The sequence below is a fragment of the Eleutherodactylus coqui genome, chromosome 11, assembly GCF_035609145.1.
Source record: "Eleutherodactylus coqui strain aEleCoq1 chromosome 11, aEleCoq1.hap1, whole genome shotgun sequence".
NCBI lineage: Eukaryota > Metazoa > Chordata > Amphibia > Anura > Eleutherodactylidae > Eleutherodactylus > Eleutherodactylus coqui.
In genome coordinates, this window is record NC_089847.1 from 58,025,186 (window position 1) to 58,039,508 (window position 14,323).

General features: G+C 42.6%; 6 non-coding genes across 6 annotated transcripts; all 6 read left to right on the plus strand.

Moving 5' to 3' along the window:
* The first annotated feature begins 766 nt into the window (after positions 1–766).
* On the plus strand, positions 767–848 carry TRNAS-ACU (transfer RNA serine (anticodon ACU)). Its single transcript has one exon. It is a non-coding gene; the product is annotated as a tRNA-Ser (tRNA).
* Positions 849–1,885: 1,037 nt separating this feature from the next.
* Positions 1,886–1,967, plus strand: TRNAS-ACU (transfer RNA serine (anticodon ACU)). Its single transcript has one exon. It is a non-coding gene; the product is annotated as a tRNA-Ser (tRNA).
* Positions 1,968–6,369: 4,402 nt separating this feature from the next.
* TRNAS-GCU (transfer RNA serine (anticodon GCU)) lies at positions 6,370–6,451 on the plus strand. The gene has a single exon. It is a non-coding gene; the product is annotated as a tRNA-Ser (tRNA).
* Positions 6,452–7,486: 1,035 nt separating this feature from the next.
* TRNAS-GCU (transfer RNA serine (anticodon GCU)) lies at positions 7,487–7,568 on the plus strand. The gene has a single exon. It is a non-coding gene; the product is annotated as a tRNA-Ser (tRNA).
* A 3,272-nt stretch (positions 7,569–10,840) lies between these two features.
* TRNAS-GCU (transfer RNA serine (anticodon GCU)) lies at positions 10,841–10,922 on the plus strand. The gene has a single exon. It is a non-coding gene; the product is annotated as a tRNA-Ser (tRNA).
* A 2,347-nt stretch (positions 10,923–13,269) lies between these two features.
* On the plus strand, positions 13,270–13,351 carry TRNAS-GCU (transfer RNA serine (anticodon GCU)). Its single transcript has one exon. It is a non-coding gene; the product is annotated as a tRNA-Ser (tRNA).
* Positions 13,352–14,323: the final 972 nt, after the last annotated feature.

A 14,323-nucleotide genomic window follows, 5' to 3' on the forward strand; every position in this document is an offset into this window, starting at 1 on the left:
GGACGAGCATCTTTAATGTCATTGGCTAATGAACATCTCCCTTTTGGAAAAAAAAAGCTGATTATTGAGCAGAATAAGAGAACAAGGAACTGCTGAGAGTTGAACTCAGGATCTCCTGTATACTAGACAGGTGCTTTAACCAACTAAGCCACAGCGCCCATGAGCAAAACTGTGGAAAACCAGAAAGATGGCAAGGATGATCCAGGAGAAGAATTTTTAAATGTAGGATGATTTTGAGGAGTGGTTCTAAGTTTTGCTATTTGTCACAGAGATGGCAAATTAAGTGTGCACAGATCCTATGCAGCATGGAGTTTCAGGTGGCTACCACTATAGAACAGCAAGGAAGTCGAGTCCCATCACATACTTGGCAGCAGCATGCAGTTCTCTGTCATTTTGCTTTGTGACAATTCTAAATGAAATCGGCTTGGGACGATCCTTTTTGGAAAAGACATGGATAATTTGTCCATAGGTATGTAATCCATGCATTTGCCTTGCATAAATTGTGGCCTGTTTTACTTTAAAAGTTAGATAGAAGGCAGAATTGACAGATTTAGGGAATTCTAGGGAAATGCCAACATAAATGAGAAGCAGAGAGGACTGAATGTTTAGTATGTATGCCATTAGCATGGCTCATCACGTTGGATGTAAAACAAGACCTGCTGAGCCAATGTCTGATGTACGGCGCTGTTGCATGTGGAAAGAAAATGAAGCCTAAGAATCATCACGACTGTTTTCCAAATGTGGGTTCGGTAAAGGTACTTTTGTTGACGGGGTGGCCGAGTGGTTAAGGCGATGGACTACTAATCCATTGTGCTCTGCACGCATGGGTTCGAATCCAATCCTCGTCGTATGATTCCTTTTTGGAAAATTCTCTATGCTCAGCGCAAGCAATGCCCCGAGGAAGAAAATTTACCATCACCGTTCAAGAAGGATGCTATTGAAGTCTCTAAACATATTTAAGGCATTATGAAGCGTATCAGTCAGGCAATAGTGAATCGGCACCTCTAATTTATCGTGCCTTATGCCATCCTACATTTTGCAAAACGTTGCAACCATCTACTTGTTAAAACTAAACCAGAGCTGACTCTTTGCCACTCGGGTGGAGTATTCTAGGGATGTGGGACGAGCATCTTTAATGTCATTGGCTAGTGAACATCTCCCTTTTGGAAAAAAAAACTGCTTATTGAGCAGAATAAGAGAAGAAGGCACTGCTGAGAGTTGAACTCAGGATCTCCTGTTTACTAGACAGGCGCTTTAACCAACTAAGCCACAGCGCCCATGAGCAAAACTGTGGAAAACCAGAAAGATGGCAAGGATGATCCAGGAGAAGAATTTTTAAATGTAGGATGATTTTGAGGAGTGGTTCTAAGTTTTGCTATTTGTCACAGAGATGGCAAATTAAGTGTGAACAGATCCTATGCAGCATGTAGTTTCAGGTGGCTACCACTATAGAACAGCAAGGAAGTCGAGTCCCATCACATACTTGGCAGCAGCATGCAGTTCTCTGTCATTTTGCATCGTGACAATTCTAAATGAAATCGGTTTGGGACGATCCTTTTTGGAAAAGACATGGATAACTTGTCCATAGGTATGTAATCCATGCATTTGCCTTGCATAAATTGTGGCCTGTTTTACTTTAAAAGTTAGATAGAAGGCAGAATTGACAGATTTAGGGAATTCTAGGGAAATGCCAACATAAATGAGAAGCAGAGAGGACTGAATGTTTAGTATGTATGCCATTAGCATGGCTCATCACGTTGGATGTAAAACAAGACCTGCTGAGCCAATGTCTGATGTATGGCGCTGTTGCATGTGGAAAGAAAATGAAGCCTAAGAATCATCACGACTGTTTTCCAAATGTGGGTTCGGTAAAGGTACTTTTGTTGACGGGGTGGCCGAGTGGTTAAGGCGATGGACTACTAATCCATTGTGCTCTGCACGCATGGGTTCGAATCCAATCCTCGTCGTATGATTCCTTTTTGGAAAATTCTCTATGCTCAGCGCAAGCAATGCCCCGAGGAAGAAAATTTACCATCACCGTTCAAGAAGGATGCTATTGAAGTCTCTAAACATATTTACAGGCATTATGAAGCGTATCAGTCAGGCAATAGTGAATCGGCACCTCTAATTTATCGTGCCTTATGCCATCCTACATTTTGCAAAACGTTGCAACCATCTACTTGTTAAAACTAAACCAGAGCTGACACTTTGCCACTCGGGTGGAGTATTCTAGGGATGTGGGACGAGCATCTTTAATGTCATTGGCTAATGAACATCTCCCTTTTGGAAAAAAAAAGCTGATTATTGAGCAGAATAAGAGAACAAGGAACTGCTGAGAGTTGAACTCAGGATCTCCTGTATACTAGACAGGTGCTTTAACCAACTAAGCCACAGCGCCCATGAGCAAAACTGTGGAAAACCAGAAAGATGGCAAGGATGATCCAGGAGAAGAATTTTTAAATGTAGGATGATTTTGAGGAGTGGTTCTAAGTTTTGCTATTTGTCACAGAGATGGCAAATTAAGTGTGCACAGATCCTATGCAGCATGGAGTTTCAGGTGGCTACCACTATAGAACAGCAAGGAAGTCGAGTCCCATCACATACTTGGCAGCAGCATGCAGTTCTCTGTCATTTTGCTTTGTGACAATTCTAAATGAAATCGGCTTGGGACGATCCTTTTTGGAAAAGACATGGATAATTTGTCCATAGGTATGTAATCCATGCATTTGCCTTGCATGAATTGTGGCCTGTTTTACTTTAAAAGTGAGATAGAAGGCAGAATTGACAGATTTAGGGAATGCTAGGGAAATGCCAACATAAATGAGAAGCAGAGAGGACTGAATGTTTAGTATTTATGCCATTAGCATGGGTCATCACGTTGGATGTAAAACAAGACCTGCTGAGCCAATGTTTGATGTACGGCGCTGTTGCATGTGGAAAGAAAATGAAGCCTAAGAATCATCACGACTGTTTTCCAAATGTGGGTTCGGTAAAGGTACTTCTGTTGATGGGGTGGCCGAGTGGTAAAGGCGATGGACTGCTAAACCATTGTGCTCTGCACGCATGGGTTCGAATCCCATCCTCGTCATATGATTCTTTTTTGGAAAATTCTCTATGCTCAGCGCAAGCAATGCCCCGAGGAAGAAAATTTACCATCACCGTTCAAGAAGGATGCTATTGAAGTCTCTAAACATATTTACAGGCATTATGTAGCGTATCAGTCAGGCAATAGTGAATCGGCACCTCTAATTTATCGTGCCTTATGCCATCCTACATTTTGCAAAACGTTGCAACCATCTACTTGTTAAAACTAAACCAGAGCTGACTCTTTGCCACTCGGGCGGAGTATTCTAGGGATGTGGGACGAGCATCTTTAATGTCATTGGCTAGTGAACATCTCCCTTTTGGAAAAAAAAAGCTGATTATTGAGCAGAATAAGAGAACAAGGCACTGCTGAGAGTTGAACTCAGGATCTCCTGTATACTAGACAGGTGCTTTAACCAACTAAGCCACAGCGCCCATGAGCAAAACTGTGGAAAACCAGAAAGATGGCAAGGATGGTCCAGGAGAAGAATTTTTAAATGTAGGATGATTTTGAGGAGTGGTTCTAAGTTTTGCTATTTGTCACAGAGATGGCAAATTAAGTGTGAACAGATCCTATGCAGCATGGAGTTTCAGGTGGCTACCACTATAGAACAGCAAGGAAGTCGAGTCCCATCACATACTTGGCAGCAGCATGCAGTTCTCTGTCATTTTGCATCGTGACAATTCTAAATGAAATCGGCTTGGGACGATCCTTTTTGGAAAAGACATGGATAATTTGTCCATAGGTATGTAATCCATGCATTTGCCTTGCATGAATTGTGGCCTGTTTTACTTTAAAAGTTAGATAGAAGGCAGAATTGACAGATTTAGGGAATGCTAGGGAAATGCCAACATAAATGAGAAGCAGAGAGGACTGAATGTTTAGTATTTATGCCATTAGCATGGGTCATCACGTTGGATGTAAAACAAGACCTGCTGAGCCAATGTCTGATGTACGGCGCTGTTGCATGTGGAAAGAAAATGAAGCCTAAGAATCATCACGACTGTTTTCCAAATGTGGGTTCGGTAAAGGTACTTTTGTTGACGGGGTGGCCGAGTGGTTAAGGCGATGGACTGCTAATCCATTGTGCTCTGCACGCATGGGTTTGAATCCCATCCTCGTTGTATGATTCCTTTTTGGAAAATTCTCTATGCTCAGCGCAAGCAATGCCCCGAGGAAGAAAATTTACCATCACTGTTCAAGAAGGATGCTATTGAAGTCTCTAAACATATTTACAGGCATTATGTAGCGTATCAGTCAGGCAATAGTGAATCGGCACCTCTAATTTATCGTGCCTTATGCCATCCTACATTTTGCAAAACGTTGCAACCATCTACTTGTTAAAACTAAACCAGAGCTGACTCTTTGCCACTCGGGCGGAGTATTCTAGGGATGTGGGACGAGCATCTTTAATGTCATTGGCTAGTGAACATCTCCCTTTTGGAAAAAAAAAGCTGATTATTGAGCAGAATAAGAGAACAAGGCACTGCTGAGAGTTGAACTCAGGATCTCCTGTATACTAGACAGGTGCTTTAACCAACTAAGCCACAGCGCCCATGAGCAAAACTGTGGAAAACCAGAAAGATGGCAAGGATGGTCCAGGAGAAGAATTTTTAAATGTAGGATGATTTTGAGGAGTGGTTCTAAGTTTTGCTATTTGTCACAGAGATGGCAAATTAAGTGTGAACAGATCCTATGCAGCATGGAGTTTCAGGTGGCTACCACTATAGAACAGCAAGGAAGTCGAGTCCCATCACATACTTGGCAGCAGCATGCAGTTCTCTGTCATTTTGCATCGTGACAATTCTAAATGAAATCGGCTTGGGACGATCCTTTTTGGAAAAGACATGGATAATTTGTCCATAGGTATGTAATCCATGCATTTGCCTTGCATGAATTGTGGCCTGTTTTACTTTAAAAGTTAGATAGAAGGCAGAATTGACAGATTTAGGGAATGCTAGGGAAATGCCAACATAAATGAGAAGCAGAGAGGACTGAATGTTTAGTATTTATGCCATTAGCATGGGTCATCACGTTGGATGTAAAACAAGACCTGCTGAGCCAATGTCTGATGTACGGCGCTGTTGCATGTGGAAAGAAAATGAAGCCTAAGAATCATCACGACTGTTTTCCAAATGTGGGTTCGGTAAAGGTACTTTTGTTGACGGGGTGGCCGAGTGGTTAAGGCGATGGACTGCTAATCCATTGTGCTCTGCACGCATGGGTTTGAATCCCATCCTCGTTGTATGATTCCTTTTTGGAAAATTCTCTATGCTCAGCGCAAGCAATGCCCCGAGGAAGAAAATTTACCATCACTGTTCAAGAAGGATGCTATTGAAGTCTCTAAACATATTTACAGGCATTATGTAGCGTATCAGTCAGGCAATAGTGAATCGGCACCTCTAATTTATCGTGCCTTATGCCATCCTACATTTTGCAAAACGTTGCAACCATCTACTTGTTAAAACTAAACCAGAGCTGACTCTTTGCCACTCGGGCGGAGTATTCTAGGGATGTGGGACGAGCATCTTTAATGTCATTGGCTAGTGAACATCTCCCTTTTGGAAAAAAAAAGCTGATTATTGAGCAGAATAAGAGAGCAAGGAACTGCTGAGAGTTGAACTCAGGATCTCCTGTATATTAGACAGGTGCTTTAACCAACTAAGCCACAGCGCCCATGAGCAAAACTGTGGACAACCAGAAAGATGGCAAGGATGGTCCAGGAGAAGAATTTTTAAATGTAGGATGATTTTGAGGAGTGGTTCTAAGTTTTGCTATTTGTCACAGAGATGGCAAATTAAGTGTGAACAGATCCTATGCAGCATGGAGTTTCAGGTGGCTACCACTATAGAACAGCAAGGAAGTCGAGTCCCATCACATACTTGGCAGCAGCATGCAGTTCTCTGTCATTTTGCATCGTGACAATTCTAAATGAAATCGGCTTGGGACGATCCTTTTTGGAAAAGACATGGATAATTTGTCCATAGGTATGTAATCCATGCATTTGCCTTGCATGAATTGTGGCCTGTTTTACTTTAAAAGTTAGATAGAAGGCAGAATTGACAGATTTAGGGAATGCTAGGGAAATGCCAACATAAATGAGAAGCAGAGAGGACTGAATGTTTAGTATTTATGCCATTAGCATGGGTCATCACGTTGATTGTAAAACAAGACCTGCTGAGCCAATGTCTGATGTACGGCACTGCTGCATGTGGAAAGAAAATGAAGCCTAAGAATCATCACGACTGTTTTCCAAATGTGGGTTCGGTAAAGGTACTTTTGTTGACGGGGTGGCCGAGTGGTTAAGGCGATGGACTGCTAATCCATCGTGCTCTGCACGCATGGGTTCGAATCCCATCCTCGTCGTATGATTCCTTTTTGGAAAATTCTCTATGCTCAGCGCAAGCAATGCCCCGAGGAAGAAAATTTACCATCACCGTTCAAGAAGGATGCTATTGAAGTCTCTAAACATATTTACAGGCATTATGTAGCGTATCAGTCAGGCAATAGTGAATCGGCACCTCTAATTTATCGTGCCTTATGCCATCCTACATTTTGCAAAACGTTGCAACCATCTACTTGTTAAAACTAAACCAGAGCTGACTCTTTGCCACTCGGGTGGAGTATTCTAGGGATGTGGGACGAGCATCTTTAATGTCATTGGCTAATGAACATCTCCCTTTTGGAAAAAAGAGCTGATTATTGAGCAGAATAAGAGAACAAGGCACTGCTGAGAGTTGAACTCAGGATCTCCTGTTTACTAGACAGGCACTTTAACCAACTAAGCCACAGCGCCCATGAGCAAAACTGTGGAAAACCAGAAAGATGGCAAGGATGATCCAGGAGAATTTTTAAATGTAGGATGATTTTGAGGAGTGGTTCTAAGTTTTGCTATTTGTCACAGAGATGGCAAATTAAGTGTGAACAGATCCTATGCAGCATGTAGTTTCAGGTGGCTACCACTATAGAACAGCAAGGAAGTCGAGTCCCATCACATACTTGGCAGCAGCATGCAGTTCTCTGTCATTTTGCATCGTGACAATTCTAAATGAAATCGGCTTGGGACGATCCTTTTTGGAAAAGACATGGATAATTTGTCCATAGGTATGTAATCTATGCATTTGCCTTGCATGAATTGTGGCCTGTTTTACTTTAAAAGTTAGATAGAAGGCAGAATTGACAGATTTAGGGAATGCTAGGGAGATGCCAACATAAATGAGAAGCAGAGAGGACTGAATGTTTAGTATTTATGCCATTAGCATGGGTCATCACGTTGGATGTAAAACAAGACCTGCTGAGCCAATGTCTGATGTACGGCGCTGTTGCATGTGGAAAGAAAATGAAGCCTAAGAATCATCACGACTGTTTTCCAAATGTGGGTTCGGTAAAGGTACTTTTGTTGACGGGGTGGCCGAGTGGTAAAGGCGATGGACTGCTAATCCATTGTGCTCTGCACGCATGGGTTCGAATCCCATCCTCGTCGTATGATTCATTTTTGGAAAATTCTCTATGCTCAGCGCAAGCAATGCCCCGAGGAAGAAAATTTACCATCACCGTTCAAGAAGGATGCTATTGAAGTCTCTAAACATATTTACAGGCATTATGTAGCGTATCAGTCAGGCAATAGTGAATCGGCACCTCTAATTTATCGTGCCTTATGCCATCCTACATTTTGCAAAACGTTGCAACCATCTACTTGTTAAAACTAAACCAGAGCTGACTCTTTGCCACTCGGGTGGAGTATTCTAGGGATGTGGGACGAGCATCTTTAATGTCATTGGCTAATGAACATCTCCCTTTTGGAAAAAAGAGCTGATTAGTGAGCAGAATAAGAGAACAAGGCACTGCTGAGAGTTGAACTCAGGATCTCCTGTTTACTAGACAGGTGCTTTAACCAACTAAGCCACAGCGCCCATGAGCAAAACTGTGGAAAACCAGAAAGATGGCAAGGATGATCCAGGAGAATTTTTACATGTAGGATGATTTTGAGGAGTGGTTCTAAGTTTTGCTATTTGTCACAGAGATGGCAAATTAAGTGTGAACAGATCCTATGCAGCATGTAGTTTCAGGTGGCTACCACTATAGAACAGCAAGGAAGTCGAGTCCCATCACATACTTGGCAGCAGCATGCAGTTCTCTGTCATTTTGCATCGTGACAATTCTAAATGAAATCGGCTTGGGACGATCCTTTTTGGAAAAGACATGGATAATTTGTCCATAGGTATGTAATCCATGCATTTGCCTTGCATGAATTGTGGCCTGTTTTACTTTAAAAGTTAGATAGAAGGCAGAATTGACAGATTTAGGGAATGCTAGGGAAATGCCAACATAAATGAGAAGCAGAGAGGACTGAATGTTTAGTATTTATGCCATTAGCATGGGTCATCACGTTGGATGTAAAACAAGACCTGCTGAGCCAATGTCTGATGTACGGCGCTGTTGCATGTGGAAAGAAAATGAAGCCTAAGAATCATCACGACTGTTTTCCAAATGTGGGTTCGGTAAAGGTACTTTTGTTGTCGGGGTGGCCGAGTTTTTAAGGCAATGGACTGCTAATCCATTGTGCTCTGCACGCATGGGTTCGAATCCCATCCTCGTCGTATGATTCCTTTTTGGAAAATTCTCTATGCTCAGCGCAAGCAATGCCCCGAGGAAGAAAATTTACCATCACCGTTCAAGAAGGATGCTATTGAAGTCTCTAAACATATTTACAGGCATTATGTAGCGTATCAGTCAGGCAATAGTGAATCGGCACCTCTAATTTATCGTGCCTTATGCCATCCTACATTTTGCAAAACGTTGCAACCATCTACTTGTTAAAACTAAACCAGAGCTGACTCTTTGCCACTCGGGTGGAGTATTCTAGGGATGTGGGACGAGCATCTTTAATGTCATTGGCTAATGAACATCTCCCTTTTGGAAAAAAGAGCTGATTAGTGAGCAGAATAAGAGAACAAGGCACTGCTGAGAGTTGAACTCAGGATCTCCTGTTTACTAGACAGGTGCTTTAACCAACTAAGCCACAGCGCCCATGAGCAAAACTGTGGAAAACCAGAAAGATGGCAAGGATGATCCAGGAGAATTTTTACATGTAGGATGATTTTGAGGAGTGGTTCTAAGTTTTGCTATTTGTCACAGAGATGGCAAATTAAGTGTGAACAGATCCTATGCAGCATGTAGTTTCAGGTGGCTACCACTATAGAACAGCAAGGAAGTCGAGTCCCATCACATACTTGGCAGCAGCATGCAGTTCTCTGTCATTTTGCATCGTGACAATTCTAAATGAAATCGGCTTGGGACGATCCTTTTTGGAAAAGACATGGATAATTTGTCCATAGGTATGTAATCCATGCATTTGCCTTGCATGAATTGTGGCCTGTTTTACTTTAAAAGTTAGATAGAAGGCAGAATTGACAGATTTAGGGAATGCTAGGGAAATGCCAACATAAATGAGAAGCAGAGAGGACTGAATGTTTAGTATTTATGCCATTAGCATGGGTCATCACGTTGGATGTAAAACAAGACCTGCTGAGCCAATGTCTGATGTACGGCGCTGTTGCATGTGGAAAGAAAATGAAGCCTAAGAATCATCACGACTGTTTTCCAAATGTGGGTTCGGTAAAGGTACTTTTGTTGTCGGGGTGGCCGAGTTTTTAAGGCAATGGACTGCTAATCCATTGTGCTCTGCACGCATGGGTTCGAATCCCATCCTCGTCGTATGATTCCTTTTTGGAAAATTCTCTATGCTCAGCGCAAGCAATGCCCCGAGGAAGAAAATTTACCATCACCGTTCAAGAAGGATGCTATTGAAGTCTCTAAACATATTTACAGGCATTATGTAGCGTATCAGTCAGGCAATAGTGAATCGGCACCTCTAATTTATCGTGCCTTATGCCATCCTACATTTTGCAAAACGTTGCAACCATCTACTTGTTAAAACTAAACCAGAGCTGACTCTTTGCCACTCGGGTGGAGTATTCTAGGGATGTGGAACGAGCATCTTTAATGTCATTGGCTAGTGAACATCTCCCTTTTGAAAAAAAAAACTGATTATTGAGCAGAATAAGAGAACAAGGCACTGCTGAGAGTTGAACTCAGGATCTCCTGTTTACTAGACAGGCACTTTAACCAACTAAGCCACAGCGCCCATGAGCAAAACTGTGGAAAACCAGAAAGATGGCAAGGATGATCCAGGAGAAGAATTTTTAAATGTAGGATGATTTTGAGGAGTGGTTCTAAGTTTTGCTATTTGTCACAGAGATGGCAAATTAAGTGTGAACAGATCCTATGCAGCATGTAGTTTCAGGTGGCTACCACTATAGAACAGCAAGGAAGTCGAGTCCCATCACATACTTGGCAGCAGCATGCAGTTCTCTGTCATTTTGCATCGTGACAATTCTAAATGAAATCGGCTTGGGACGATCCTTTTTGGAAAAGACATGGATAATTTGTCCATAGGTATGTAATCTATGCATTTGCCTTGCATGAATTGTGGCCTGTTTTACTTTAAAAGTTAGATAGAAGGCAGAATTGACAGATTTAGGGAATGCTAGGGAGATGCCAACATAAATGAGAAGCAGAGAGGACTGAATGTTTAGTATTTATGCCATTAGCATGGGTCATCACGTTGGATGTAAAACAAGACCTGCTGAGCCAATGTCTGATGTACGGCGCTGTTGCATGTGGAAAGAAAATGAAGCCTAAGAATCATCACGACTGTTTTCCAAATGTGGGTTCGGTAAAGGTACTTTTGTTGACGGGGTGGCCGAGTGGTAAAGGCGATGGACTGCTAATCCATTGTGCTCTGCACGCATGGGTTCGAATCCCATCCTCGTCGTATGATTCATTTTTGGAAAATTCTCTATGCTCAGCGCAAGCAATGCCCCGAGGAAGAAAATTTACCATCACCGTTCAAGAAGGATGCTATTGAAGTCTCTAAACATATTTACAGGCATTATGTAGCGTATCAGTCAGGCAATAGTGAATCGGCACCTCTAATTTATCGTGCCTTATGCCATCCTACATTTTGCAAAACGTTGCAACCATCTACTTGTTAAAACTAAACCAGAGCTGACTCTTTGCCACTCGGGTGGAGTATTCTAGGGATGTGGGACGAGCATCTTTAATGTCATTGGCTAATGAACATCTCCCTTTTGGAAAAAAGAGCTGATTATTGAGCAGAATAAGAGAACAAGGCACTGCTGAGAGTTTAACTCAGGATCTCCTGTTTACTAGACAGGTGCTTTAACCAACTAAGCCACAGCGCCCATGAGCAAAACTGTGGAAAACCAGAAAGATGGCAAGGATGATCCAGGAGAATTTTTACATGTAGGATGATTTTGAGGAGTGGTTCTAAGTTTTGCTATTTGTCACAGAGATGGCAAATTAAGTGTGAACAGATCCTATGCAGCATGTAGTTTCAGGTGGCTACCACTATAGAACAGCAAGGAAGTCGAGTCCCATCACATACTTGGCAGCAGCATGCAGTTCTCTGTCATTTTGCATCGTGACAATTCTAAATGAAATCGGCTTGGGACGATCTTTTTTGGAAAAGACATGGATAATTTGTCCATAGGTATGTAATCCATGCATTTGCCTTGCATGAATTGTGGCCTGTTTTACTTTAAAAGTTAGATAGAAGGCAGAATTGACAGATTTAGGGAATGCTAGGGAAATGCCAACATAAATGAGAAGCAGAGAGGACTGAATGTTTAGTATTTATGCCATTAGCATGGGTCATCACGTTGGATGTAAAACAAGACCTGCTGAGCCAATGTCTGATGTACGGCGCTGTTGCATGTGGAAAGAAAATGAAGCCTAAGAATCATCACGACTGTTTTCCAAATGTGGGTTCGGTAAAGGTACTTTTGTTGTCGGGGTGGCCGAGTTTTTAAGGCAATGGACTGCTAATCCATTGTGCTCTGCACGCATGGGTTCGAATCCCATCCTCGTCGTATGATTCCTTTTTGGAAAATTCTCTATGCTCAGCGCAAGCAATGCCCCGAGGAAGAAAATTTACCATCACCGTTCAAGAAGGATGCTATTGAAGTCTCTAAACATATTTACAGGCATTATGTAGCGTATCAGTCAGGCAATAGTGAATCGGCACCTCTAATTTATCGTGCCTTATGCCATCCTACATTTTGCAAAACGTTGCAACCATCTACTTGTTAAAACTAAACCAGAGCTGACTCTTTGCCACTCGGGTGGAGTATTCTAGGGATGTGGAACGAGCATCTTTAATGTCATTGGCTAGTGAACATCTCCCTTTTGAAAAAAAAAACTGATTATTGAGCAGAATAAGAGAACAAGGCACTGCTGAGAGTTGAACTCAGGAGCTCCTGTTTACTAGACAGGCGCTTTAACCAACTAAGCCACAGTGCCCATGAGCAAAACTGTGGAAAACCAGAAAGATGGCAAGGATGATCCAGGAGAAGAATTTTTAAATGTAGGATGATTTTGAGGAGTGGTTCTAAGTTTTGCTATTTGTCACAGAGATGGCAAATTAAGTGTGAACAGATCCTATGCAGCATGTAGTTTCAGGTGGCTACCACTATAGAACAGCAAGGAAGTTGAGTCCCATCACATACTTGGCAGCAGCATGCAGTTCTCTGTCATTTTGCATCGTGACAATTCTAAATGAAATCGGCTTGGGACGATCCTTTTTGGAAAAGACATGGATAACTTGTCCATAGGTATGTAATCCATGCATTTGCCTTGCATGAATTGTGGCCTGTTTTACTTTAAAAGTTAGATAGAAGGCAGAATTGACAGATTTAGGGAATTCTAGGGAAATGCCAACATAAATGAGAAGCAGAGAGGACTGAATGTTTAGTATTTATGCCATTAGCATGCGTCATCACTAGAGATGAACGAACACGTTCGGCCCCGCCCCTTTTTCGCCCGAACACCGAACTTTGCGAACACTTCAGTGTTCGGGCGAAAAAGTTCGGGGGCCGCCGGGGGGCGGGGAGATGCGCGGCGGCGCGGGCGGCAGTAGCGGGGAACAGGTGGGAGCCCTCTCTCTCTCCCTCTCCCCCCCACTTCCCGCCGCACCCCCCCGCACTGCCACGGCGGCCCCCGAACTTTTTCGCCCGAACACTGAAGTGTTCGCAAACTTCGGTGTTCGGGCGAAATCATCACGACTGTTTTCCAAATGTGGGTTCGGTAAAGGTACTTTTGTTGACGGGGTGGCCGAGTGGTTAAGGTGATGGACTGCTAATCCATTGTGCTCTGCACGCATGGGTTCGAATCCCATCCTCGTCGTATGATTCCTTTTTGGAAAATTCTCTATGCTCAGCGCAAGCAATGCCCCGAGGAAGAAAATTTACCATCACCGTTCAAGAAGGATGCTATTGAAGTCTCTAAACATATTTACAGGCATTATGTAGCGTATCAGTCAGACAATAGTGAATCGGCACCTCTAATTTATCGTGCCTTATGCCATCCTACATTTTGCAAAACGTTGCAACCATCTACTTGTTAAAACTAAACCAGAGCTGACTCTTTGCCACTCGGGTGGAGTATTCTAGGGATGTGGGACGAGCATCTTTAATGTCATTGGCTAATGAACATCTCCCTTTTGGAAAAAAAAAGCTGATTATTGAGCAGAATAAGAGAACAAGGCACTGCTGAGAGTTGAACTCAGGACCTCCTGTTTACTAGACAGGCACTTTAACCAACTAAGCCACAGCACCCATGAACAAACCTGTGGAAAACCAGAAAGATGGCAAGGATGATCCAGGAGAAGAATTTTTAAATGTAGGATGATTTTGAGGAGTGGTTCTAAGTTTTGCTATTTGTCACAGAGATGGCAAATTAAGTGTGAACAGATCCTATGCAGCATGTAGTTTCAGGTGGCTACCACTATAGAACAGCAAGGAAGTCGAGTCCCATCACATACTTGGCAGCAGCATGCAGTTCTCTGTCATTTTGCATCGTGACAATTCTAAATGAAATCGGCTTGGGACGATCCTTTTTGGAAAAGACATGGATAATTTGTCCATAGGTATGTAATCCATGCATTTGCCTTGCATGAATTGTGGCCTGTTTTACTTTAAAAGTTAGATAGAAGGCAGAATTGACAGATTTAGGGAATGCTAGGGAAATGCCAACAAAAATGAGAAGCAGAGAGGACTGAATGTTTAGTATTTATGCCATTAGCATGGGTCATCACGTTGGATGTAAAACAAGACCTGCTGAGCCAATGTCTGATGTACGGCGCTGTTGCATGTGGAA